The sequence below is a fragment of the Sus scrofa genome, chromosome 11 (assembly GCF_054392235.1).
Source record: "Sus scrofa isolate SSC_HxYL_T2T_F1_AM1 chromosome 11, Sscrofa_HxYL_maternal_Yorkshire_Landrace_v2.0, whole genome shotgun sequence".
Classification (NCBI taxonomy): domain Eukaryota; kingdom Metazoa; phylum Chordata; class Mammalia; order Artiodactyla; family Suidae; genus Sus; species Sus scrofa.
In genome coordinates this window covers 84,426,359-84,436,685 of record NC_139393.1, presented here as the reverse complement: position 1 = coordinate 84,436,685, position 10,327 = coordinate 84,426,359, and the positions used below count along the sequence as shown (strand labels likewise).

The 10,327-nt window shown below is 55.5% G+C and overlaps 1 long non-coding RNA gene across 1 annotated transcript; it reads left to right on the top strand.

Moving 5' to 3' along the window:
- The first annotated feature begins 1,324 nt into the window (after nucleotides 1-1,324).
- Nucleotides 1,325-8,644, top strand: LOC146398733 (uncharacterized). Its single transcript, XR_014819960.1, has 2 exons — nucleotides 1,325-1,751; nucleotides 7,621-8,644. It is a non-coding gene; the product is annotated as an uncharacterized LOC146398733 (long non-coding RNA).
- Nucleotides 8,645-10,327: the final 1,683 nt, after the last annotated feature.

Below are 10,327 nucleotides of genomic sequence, written 5' to 3'. Positions count from 1 at the left end.
TGCGTCCTCATGGATCCTAGTCTGGTTGGTTACTGTTGAGCCACAGTGGGAACTCTCCTGCTTAGCATTTTGAATAATGCTTGGTGTTTTAAACCATAGCAGTGTGGTAAAGAGTTTGAAAAGCCACGAGCCTGTCAGAAACAGAAGCGGAATGAGTCTGACCTGAAAGGAACGCCTTTGCCCCATCCCTGGGGGGTCACACCCTTCGCCAGGTGGACCAGCATCTCTCCGACGGGGAAGCCTGGGCTCAGCCTGGAGGAGACAGTTCCCAGGGGTGAGGGTCAGCCTGTGTCCTTGTGCTGGTTTCCTGGGGCTGCAGCAACAGAGGGGACTTGGAACGGCGGAAACCTATGCTCCCCGAGTGCTGGAGGCGGGAAGTTTGATCGCAGTGTCTGCAGGGCCCACTCCCCTGAAATCCATGGAGAGGCCCTTCCTGCCTCGATGGCTTCAGGTGTCGCCCGCACTGGCTGACCTGAGGTTGTGCCATTCCAACCTCTGCCTTCATCATGGCATGGCCTGCTCTGCTCTGTGTGTCTCGGGGGCCAAATTTCCCCCTTTTAAAAGGACACTGGTCATCCTGGATCCGGGGCCGCCTCGCGCCTGCTCCAGTTCAGCCTCATCTTAACTAGGACATCTCGTTACACCTGGTTTCCAGGTAGAGCCACGGTCTGAGGTCAGGAATCAGGGGTGGGGGCTATAGGACCTCCGTGTTGCTTTTTGAGGGCACAGTTCAACCTGTAACCAGCAGCTTAGCTACAGGACAGTGGCTTGCTTGTGGGTGGGCGTGGGGCAGGGGCAGGGGCCAGAGGCTGACCCTGCAGCCCCTCTCCTTCCTCCCACCCCCTGGCCCTGCTCCAAGGGACCCTGAACTTCCAGAGCCTACTACATGGAATGTCCATGGGTCGTCATGGACTCCAGCCCAGCGGCGACCCCAAGGACACACTTTCCAGGCACCTGTCTTGGGCCGGGGGACAGGTCTCCAGAGTTGCTGGGAAGACTCTTGGTGGCTTCGTTCAGCAAACTTCAGAACCTCCACGTACTCCCAGGAACAGCGAACAGTGAGGGCTGCGTGAGGAAGGAGATGGCCATCCCTCTCCAGCTCCACGTCCCCAAGGGCTGGCGCTGTACCCACGGAGGTGGGGGGTCCTCAGGACTCGCGTAGGGGATTCACCCTGTCCCAGGATCTGGATAAAGGGGTACTACTCCCCATCACCAGTAGGGGGCACAAGAAGCAGCCGTGGGCGGCACTCTTCCCGAGCTTGGGCAGGTCTTGCCGGCTGTCAAGCATCGCCACACATTTGCATCATCTGCGGGGCTTTTACACAAGCCTGCTGGCCGTGCAAAGATTTGCACGGTCATTTCAGCCAGGCAGATCTACAGACAGCAGAGAAGCCCGGGAAAAGATGCTGCACAACACGAGGGAAATGCAGACAGAGAGCAGAGCGAGCTTCCCCGAGTGCCCACCAGAAAGAACAGTTCAGTTTAAGAGACTGACGTGCCAAACGCTAGCAGGACAAGGAGAAGCTGGAGCTTGCGCTGACCGTCGGCAGGAACCTAGATTGCAGCCAGCACTTGGGAAAGCAGCTGGGCAATTTCTTCAAAAGTTAACCATGTACCTCCCTTGAGGTCCAGCCGTTTCACCCCCAGGCTCTCACCCAAGAGAAATAAGAGCGAGGGACACAGGAAGACGTGCCTGTGGACGTCGCAGCAGCTCCGTGGTCTCAGGGTGGAGCCACCCAAGCAGCCCGCAGGTGGGTGGGGAACAAATGGTGGGACGGTGATGGAGGGAGCAGGAGGGACAGGTGACAGGGGCACCGGAGGCTTTGGGGCGCTGGACACGGCCCTTACCTTGACTGTGGTCGTGGTCCCACCACCCAACACGTCTGTCGGACTCTTCTCCACCTGTGCTCTTGAACAAATGCACAGTGGGGGAGTTCCCGTTGCGGCACAGTGGAGACAAATCTGACGTGTATCCATGAGGATGCGGGTTTGGACCCAGTGGGTTAAGGATCCGGCGTTGCCGCGAGCTGTGGTGCAGGCCGGGAGCTGTGGCTCCGATTCGATCCCTAGCCTGGGAATCTCCATATGCTGCGGATGTGGCCCTAAAAGCCTATACATTTTTTTAAAATTACTTACCACTGGACCGAATCATAAGTTTTAAGAAGTCAGCAATAACATAGGGGGTTATACTCAATTTTTATTGTGTTATTCATGTTTTCCTGTATTTTCCATAATGAACGTAATTACTTTTGAAAAGATAAAGAGTTCCCATTGTGGCTCAGCAGGTTAAGAACCAGACTAGTAACCAAGAGGATGCAGGTTCGATCCCTGGCTTTGCTCAGTGGGTTAAGGATCCGGCGTTGCTGCAATCTGTGGTGTCGTTTGCAGGTGTGGCTTGATCCTGCATGCCGTGGCTGTGAATCAGGCCGAGGAGTTCTCTGGGGGTCCTTTTTATGAGGGCAGCAATGCCATTCCTGAGGGCCCCAGTTTTCTCCCAAATGTCCTGACTCGGGGGTGAGGGCTTCGACACTTGAATTCGAGGAGGGGGACGCAAGCATTCAGTCCAGAACAGGACGTACTCTTTTTCCCTTCCTTTTGTCTGCCCCGTGGCATACGGAGCTGCCAGGCCAGGGGTCAGATCCCTGTAGCACTCGATCCTTCACGCGCTGTGCCGGGAAGGGGACGGAACCTGAGTCCCCGTGCTCCCAGGACGCTGCCCGTCCCATTGCGCCACAGCGGGAGCTCCAGCAGGATGGACCTTTAAGCTTAGGAAGTGAAAACTTAATCACGCCCCATAGGGCAGGCCTTTGCCTGCTTCCTGCAGGGAAACACTGAGACTCTGGTCTCCTGGAGGCCCAGAGATCTCAGCACAACTCAGGGAGCCTGGAGCAGGCGCCTGTGGGCACCCCCTGAGGAAGAGCTTCTGGCCAAAGTCCGAGCCGGGCCTCCGCCGGTCTTTGGTATTTGGACCTTTGAGATGCAGCTGATGCAGCAAGAAGACTTTGTGAAGCTTCCCCGATGTGACTGATGGCAGCACTTCACCCCTTCTGGGGGGTAGGAAGGAGACGGACCCCTCACATGGGGACGAGAAGTTGCACAAAGAAGCCGGACCTCAGCAGCCACACCCACAGGTGTCTCCCTATAAGCTCACTTGTTGGGGCGCCTTCTGCCCCCTTTTCCCCTAGTTAGTGGATATAGAAACCCCGACAGCAGCGCTCTGGGGCCTCTGCATCTGAACACACTCGCATGCATGTCAAAAACAAGTTTTTGGAGTTTCTGCTGTGGCACAGTCAGTTAAGACTCTGAATGCAGCGCAGGTTTTGAAACAGAGTATTTATGGCTTGAACCTCGCCAGGACTCAAATCCAGCCAAACCCAGGTTGGGACTTGAATTCATGGTTTTCTACTCACCCAGTGTCTGGATTTACTGAGGTTTGTGCCTCAAAGCAGAAGGAATTCAGTGAGAGACAAAGTGATGGGCAAGAAATAGATTTATTGGGAGTTCCCGTCATGGCTTAGCGGAAACAAATCTGACTAGTATCCGTGAGGACACAGGTTCAATCTCAGTGGGTTAAAGATCGGGCGTTGCTGTGGCTGTGGTGGAGGCCGAGCTCCAATTCGACCACCGGCCTGGGAACCTCCACAGGGCTGCGGGTTGGCCCTAAAAAGACCAAAAAAAAAAAAAAAAAATAGGCTTACTAAGATAGGACACTGCCGAGAGGCAGGCGGGCAGGCAGGATCCGGTGGGCTACAGTTTTATCATGGGGAGGGTGGGGTGGGAAAAGACCGCCTCTTCCTCTTTCTTCAAGTAGTAACTCCAAGGTAAGAGAGTATTTGGCCCTATAAGGTCAAACTAGGATGGTCAGGGTGCTTATTCAAATCAGCAGATCGGTGGCCCTTGAACGCCTGCCCTTGGTCTGAACCTGAATGCAGGCCTCACTCCACCCCCCATCCAATGACCTGAGGCCTGTCCCGACCCGAGGCCTATCTCGCGCCTCCACCAGTCCAGCCTGCCTCCTTCAGAGGGCCTCTTGAGCAAAGTCCCCTAGGTTTCCCTCTCTCTCTGCGGCCCCTGCTGGGACTTCCGCAACTACCTGCGGGACTCTCCTGCTCTCTCCCTGCCAGTTTGATTCCCAGCCCGGGAACTTCCATGTGCCATGAGTGTGGATGAAAAAATAAAGTGTTTTCTTTGCTGCTGCTCATCTGTTAACCGGTTTGTTGATCATTTGCCCGCCCCTACCGCTGACAAGGTGGGTACAGGGAAAATTTTTCCTCCCAGCGCTCGGGATTTCAAGGGGGCGTTCTGGGCCGGGCACCCGGCCCCACGTGGTACCCCGAGGATGTCTGTCTGCTGCCCCATCTCTGCCCACACATGGGAGCTTGTGCTCGACTCTCCCTGTAAAGCCTCCAAAGCTCACGATGATGCAATCTGAGAAATTTACAGGAACCGGGAAGCTCTGAGATGGACTAATGGTTGCCTAAGGGCCCCGACGGCCGCAGTGCCTTACAATCCTGACGTGGCTGTCGCCGTCTCTTAGTCAGACAGTTACAGTTCTCATTCCTTTATTTTTACTTTTCAAGCGGTTATAGGAATTCCAGGTCTTTAAGGTCTGCTTTGACACACCTACTCTTGGCGGGATTTAGATTTGATTCCAGTGGGGCTCAAGCTCCCTTCCAAGGAAACTGAAAGAAGCAGGACCCAGTGGGGCTCCGCGGCACAAAAGCCTTTCTGGGTCCCCCACTCCTTGTGTGTAGGAAACAGGCTTCATCCAGCCTCCCTGGCCTTCCCAGAGCTCCCAAGGACAGGTCCAAACAGCTGCTAGTCAGGGAGGGAGGAGCATCCGGAAACCGGAGTGCAGCCCCAGGCAGAGGCGGGGAGGGAGCAGGTCCTGGCTCCCCCTCAGGGGATACACAGAGCAATTCCTCTGAGCGCTTCTGCCCAACTGCAACCCCCGACAGATGGAGGAAGTTGAGTGCTTGATGAACACTCTTCATTCCAGAAGGCAGGTCCTTGTGCAAGGGCCTCAGGGACCATCAGAACCAGTCAGGGACGGCCAGTGCCAGCTTCGAAGAAGAATGCAAGCCTGCATCTACCCCGATCCTTATCTGTGGCCCTATTTTCCTCTCCCGAACGCGAAGACCACTTGTTCTCTCCCTAAGGAGGGCATCGTCTTTAGGGCATTAGCCTGCTGGACCCTCCTTTGCCCATCAGAGCAATAAAAGCCTTTCCTTTCGCCTTTGCCTAAAACTGTCTCCACATTTCTAGTTGGCGCTGGTGGACAGAGGCCACATTACCTGCACAGAAGTTTCAGGGCATCAAGACTAGAGGATACGTCAAATGTTTGTCAAGTTTCTTTTTTTTTTTTTTTTTTTTTTGCTTTTTAGGGCCGCACCCACAGCCTATGGAAGTTCCCAGGCTAGGGGTCGAATGTGAGCTGCAGCTGCCAGCCTGCACCATAGCCACAGCAATGCGGGATCTGAGCCACATCTGTGACTAAACCACAGCTCACAGGAACGCCAGATCCTTAACCCACTGAGCGAGGCCAGGGATCGAACCTGCATCCTCATGGTTCCTAGTCGGATTCCTTTCCGCTGTGCCATGACGGGAACTCCGTCCGTCGAGTTTCTTTAAAAAGCAAATCCTCACGATCAAGGCAGACCTTGGGAGGCAGCGGCCGTGGCGTTGGGAAGGTGGAAAGGCCACGGGGGCAGATTTTCACCAAGAAGGAATCAGGGAACAGTGTCAAAGGCCACGAACGTGTAGGAAGACCGAGTGGCTAGACTGGTCACTGGTGACGAGGTGACAGCATTTTCCAGGAGTGTGGCGGGGGGGTGCAGGCTCCCTGGAGGAGGAGGCGAGGCGTGTGATGGGTCGGGAGGACTCTGCCTGCCTGGGCAGCATCTCCGAGGATGGAGCTGGGGATCGGCTGGATGAGAAAACAGGAATGTAAAGGTGGGAGGTGGAGTATCTCCAAGTGGGCGTATCCATGGAGACAGAAAGCGATGCTTTTCCGGGGACTAACCCCTCTGGTCCTCTCCTTCTGCGTCCGGGGCTGCAGTGCGGACAGACTGAGAGGTGATAATGGAGGGTCAGCACAACCTATGGATTTTTGTCTCTTTATGGACGTTCCCAGCTCCGGTCGAATTGGAGCTGCAGCTGCCGGCCTGCACCACGGCCACGGCAACGCCAGATCCGAGCCGCGTCTGTGACCTCCACCACAGCTCATGGCAACGCCAGATCCTTAACCCACTGAGGGGGGCCAGGGATCGGACCCTCATCCTCGTGGAGACTTGTCAGCTTCGTTACTGCTAAGTCACCACGGGGACTCCAGATCAGCACAATTTAGAAAAGACTTTCACATAGAGTGTTTTAAAAACTTTCAAAATTAGATCAATTACTGAAAAATCGAAAGCGACGGATCGAGAGTTCCTTGTTCTCTCTGGATGGGGAAGTTTACGTGGTTTCGCAAGAGGAAGTGGAGCTGTTAGACCCAGTATTAGATGAGAGGGAAGGAGGAAGGCAGGTTGATCACCAGGCCTGAGGCGGTGTGAGAGGGGCCGTCGGTGGGCCCTGCTTTGAACAGAGGTGGGGGGCCTGGCTGTGGATCCAAGACTGACGGCGGCGGCTGGGGGGCGGGGGGGAGTCTCTGGTGAGATCAGCCCAGGTGTTAGCCCGGAGCAGGGGTGTCAGTCAGGCTCGAGCCACTCTGACTCAACGGGGGGGCTTGAAAAACTGCATGGTGGGCCCACCCTGAGTTTGTTCGTTCTGCAGCTGCATCTGTGGCATATCAGCCACAGCAACCCTGGATCCAAGTTGCATCTGAGAACTATGCTGCAGCTTGTGGCAACACCAGATCCTTAACCCACTGAGTGAGTGAGGCCAGGGATTGAAACCGCATCCTCACAGACACTGTTAGGGTCTTAACCTGCTGAACCACAATGGGAACTCCCCACCCAGTGATTCAGACTCAGTGGCTGTAGGTGGGGTCAGGGAGTGCCTGTGCCCAGGTGCCCAGGGCTTTGGGACCCTGAGCCCAGCCTGAGCAACGCCCTCCTTATAACCAGGTTCTAAGACCTGACTAGGACAGTGGGGGACTGGCCAGACGCTAAGGAGCCCAGGCTTAGAGGAAAGCAGAAGAGCGGCCTCCTTCCAGGAGCGCCCAGGTGAGACCACTGGTTCCCAGAGAAAAGGGCTTCTCTACTGTCAGCAGAGACGTGCAGTGGGGCCCACGGGGGCTGCCGAGCTCGGGACACCCCATACTCACACCTGCACACTCACGCCTGCCCTCACACCCACTCACCTCCCAGTCACCAATGTCCCCAGGGCCACATCAGCACAGCAGGTGGGGTCAGGACAGATCTCCTCCGTTCAGAAGCCTCGGGCACGCTGCCACCTCTTTCAGATGCAAGACGCAGCCCTTGTCATGACCCCAGGCCCTGAGGACCTTCTCTGGCCACCTGCCCCCCGTCCTCGTGGGCCTGGTGGCCAGCTCCCCTGCGCTGTGCTCCAGCCGCTCCGGCCCCCTGGCTTCTGCCTCAGGGCCTTTGCACTCACTGCTCTCCGTACCTGAACCCTTCTTCCTCCAGGTAGGGGCATGTTTAACTCTTGATCTCATTCCAGGGCTCCAGAAACTTCATCTTCACAGACATCTTGCTGAAAATCCAACCCTGCAGACATCCCCAGGCCTCGATCTCTGTCTACCTCTTCTGCTCCGATTTTCTCCATCAAGTATTTAATCACCATCTAGGATACTACATGTTTTGCTTTTTTTTTTTCTTTTTAGCGCTGCACCTGCGGCATATGGCAGTTCCCAGGCTAGGGGTCAAATCAGAACTACAGCTGCTGGTCTATGCCACAGCCACAGCTACGCCAGATCCAAGATGTGTCTGTGACTTACACTGCAGCGTGTGGCCATGCCGGATCCTTGAACCCACTGAGTGGACCAGGGATCAAACCTGCATCATCCAGGATTCTAGTCAGATTCTTAACCCGATAAGCCACAGTGGGAACTCCTTGCTTGTCTCTTTTGTTGGCTGTCTTTCTCACTGCTCTAGTCCTAGGTCAGGGCTTGGAGCTTAGCGCCTCAATTCCTATCTGCTAAGCGAATACCTGTAGAGAGGCAGAGCTTGTTGCTTGTTTGTTTAAGAAAAGAGGAGAGTAGTTTAAAAGGTACAATTGTTTCACATCAAAGTACCTATAAACTGACAGGCCACTTTGCAAAATCCGACAGAAGCAACCACATTTTCCTATTTCTTATTCATTTATTTTTAAAATCTTTTTAGGGATGCACTTGCGGCATATGGAGATGCCCAGACTGGGGACAGAATTGGAGCTGTAGCTGCCAGCCTACATCATAGCCATAGCAACTCAGGAGTGGAGACTCATCTGTGACCTACGCCACAGCTCGTGGCCATGCCAGATCCTTTGAGCCACTAAACGAGGCCAGGGCTCGAACCCGCATCCTCATGTATACTAGTCAGGTTCCTGACTGCTGGGCCACAACGGGGAATTCCAGCTGGCATCGTTTTAAAAAGGAACTACATGATTTTCTTGGCTTTGGGCACTTCTTGTCTAAGCAATTGGAAAAAGGATTACCCTGTTAGGCCAGTGGTTTAAATGCAGGCAGAATAAACATTGAACTTGGCACATGAGTGGATAGTTTAAACAGACTTTCAACCTTTTAACTTCTTCTTCAGTCCTGCTTCCTGAAGAGGACTGAGACAACTAGCAGTCTTTTAAGGCATTTTTTTAGGACTGGTTGGAATTTGATATGGGGACATTCTCCTGGTTAAATTTAGTTTTCCAAAGTGCTGGACAATTAAGCAAAAAAAATTTTAAATGAACTTGCTCAGTGAATTCTACATGCCAGGCACTGGGCTATGTGCTGGCACTGTCCTTGCCCCTGAAATCCTGATGAGAAGCCACCAGTGTTTTGAGTGGAGGCAACATTCAGCTAATGAACACTTTTGTCTACACACAAAACACATCCTGATTGAGCTGGGGCTGTGTTTCAGTTCAGCACTTGAGAGATGCCCGAGAAAGGAAGCAACTGACCTGCCTTTGTGGGATCATCCCCCTGTTTACTGAGTGAGGGAGCTCCCCAGAAAGGTGGGCAGAGACCCAGGGTTGGTTAAAACACACTCCCTGTCCGCAGGGAAATTTGAACGACCCAGGAGGGAGGTGCGGAGCCCGCTGAGACCGGGATGGTGAATTCAGCCACCATGTTCTGGCTCAAATCTTTCTTGAGCAGCTGTTTTGTGCGAGACGACCCCCACCAGGCAGAGTGGTGAGCAGAAGACAAAAGTCCCTTCCTCATGGAGCTTAGTTTCCAGAGTGGGAGATGCACAGAGATGAAACAGTGCGGTTTTATTCGAGAGCCCTGAGAAATGAAGCAGGATAGGGCCGAGACGGAAAGGCGTGGGAAGGGTGGTGCTTGTGCTGCGGGACGGAGGCAGGAACCGTGGGCAGAGTTCCGCCTCGTGGCGTGGGCGTAGGCCACAGGGAACAGGGAAGGCCTCGAAGCAGAGAAAGCCCCGAATATTCAAGGTCGGCCCTCCTCGGCTGAGACGCCCTCATGCCTCCCCCGCTCAGGGCGCCCCACTCCCCTTCCGCCCGGAACCCCAGGACACCGCTCGGCTTCAGCAAACACCGCCTCCCGGTGTCCAGACTAGGGCATCGCCCTTGTCCCAAATAAATGCCAACTCCCACACGCCGAGAACGTTAAGAAGCATTTCGAGGTTCACTCCATCAGCAAAAGGAGGAAAGATGTCTTTGGCAGTCATTGCAACTGCCCACGTCGACTTTCCCCTCCAAAGTTTTGAGTGGCGACGGCTGTTCACGTCTCAGAAAAGAGCTTCTTGCCCAAGTGAACAAAACAAAACGACGCTAGCAAGCCCCGCTCCTTCCTAGTCCTTGACAGTCGGAGGGTGGTGTCCCACATTCGCTCCCTTCTGGAAAACTCCGCGCGTCCGGCCCAGAGGGAAGCCTGGGGCGGGGGAGGGAGCTGGAGGCCCATCCCCGCCGGGACTCTCGGCTCCAAGGTCAGCAGGCCCGGGCCGCGTCCCTGCGAGGCGTCCAGCCGGGGCCCGCCTCCCGGGACTCCGTCTCCATCTTCGCTCGAGCCCCCGGGAGCCGGGGCTCCCACCTGTCCGAATCTGCCCAAGGTTTCCAGGCAGAAAGCACCTTCCGACCAAAGGGCCAAGTCCACGGGGGCGGGGCGCGGGCGGGCCCGGGCCTCGGGAGGCTGGGTGGGCGGGGTTTGGGGGCGGGGCTTGGAGGCGGGGCGGGGCTTGGAGGCGGGGCGGGGCGGGGCCCGGGCGCCCCCGAC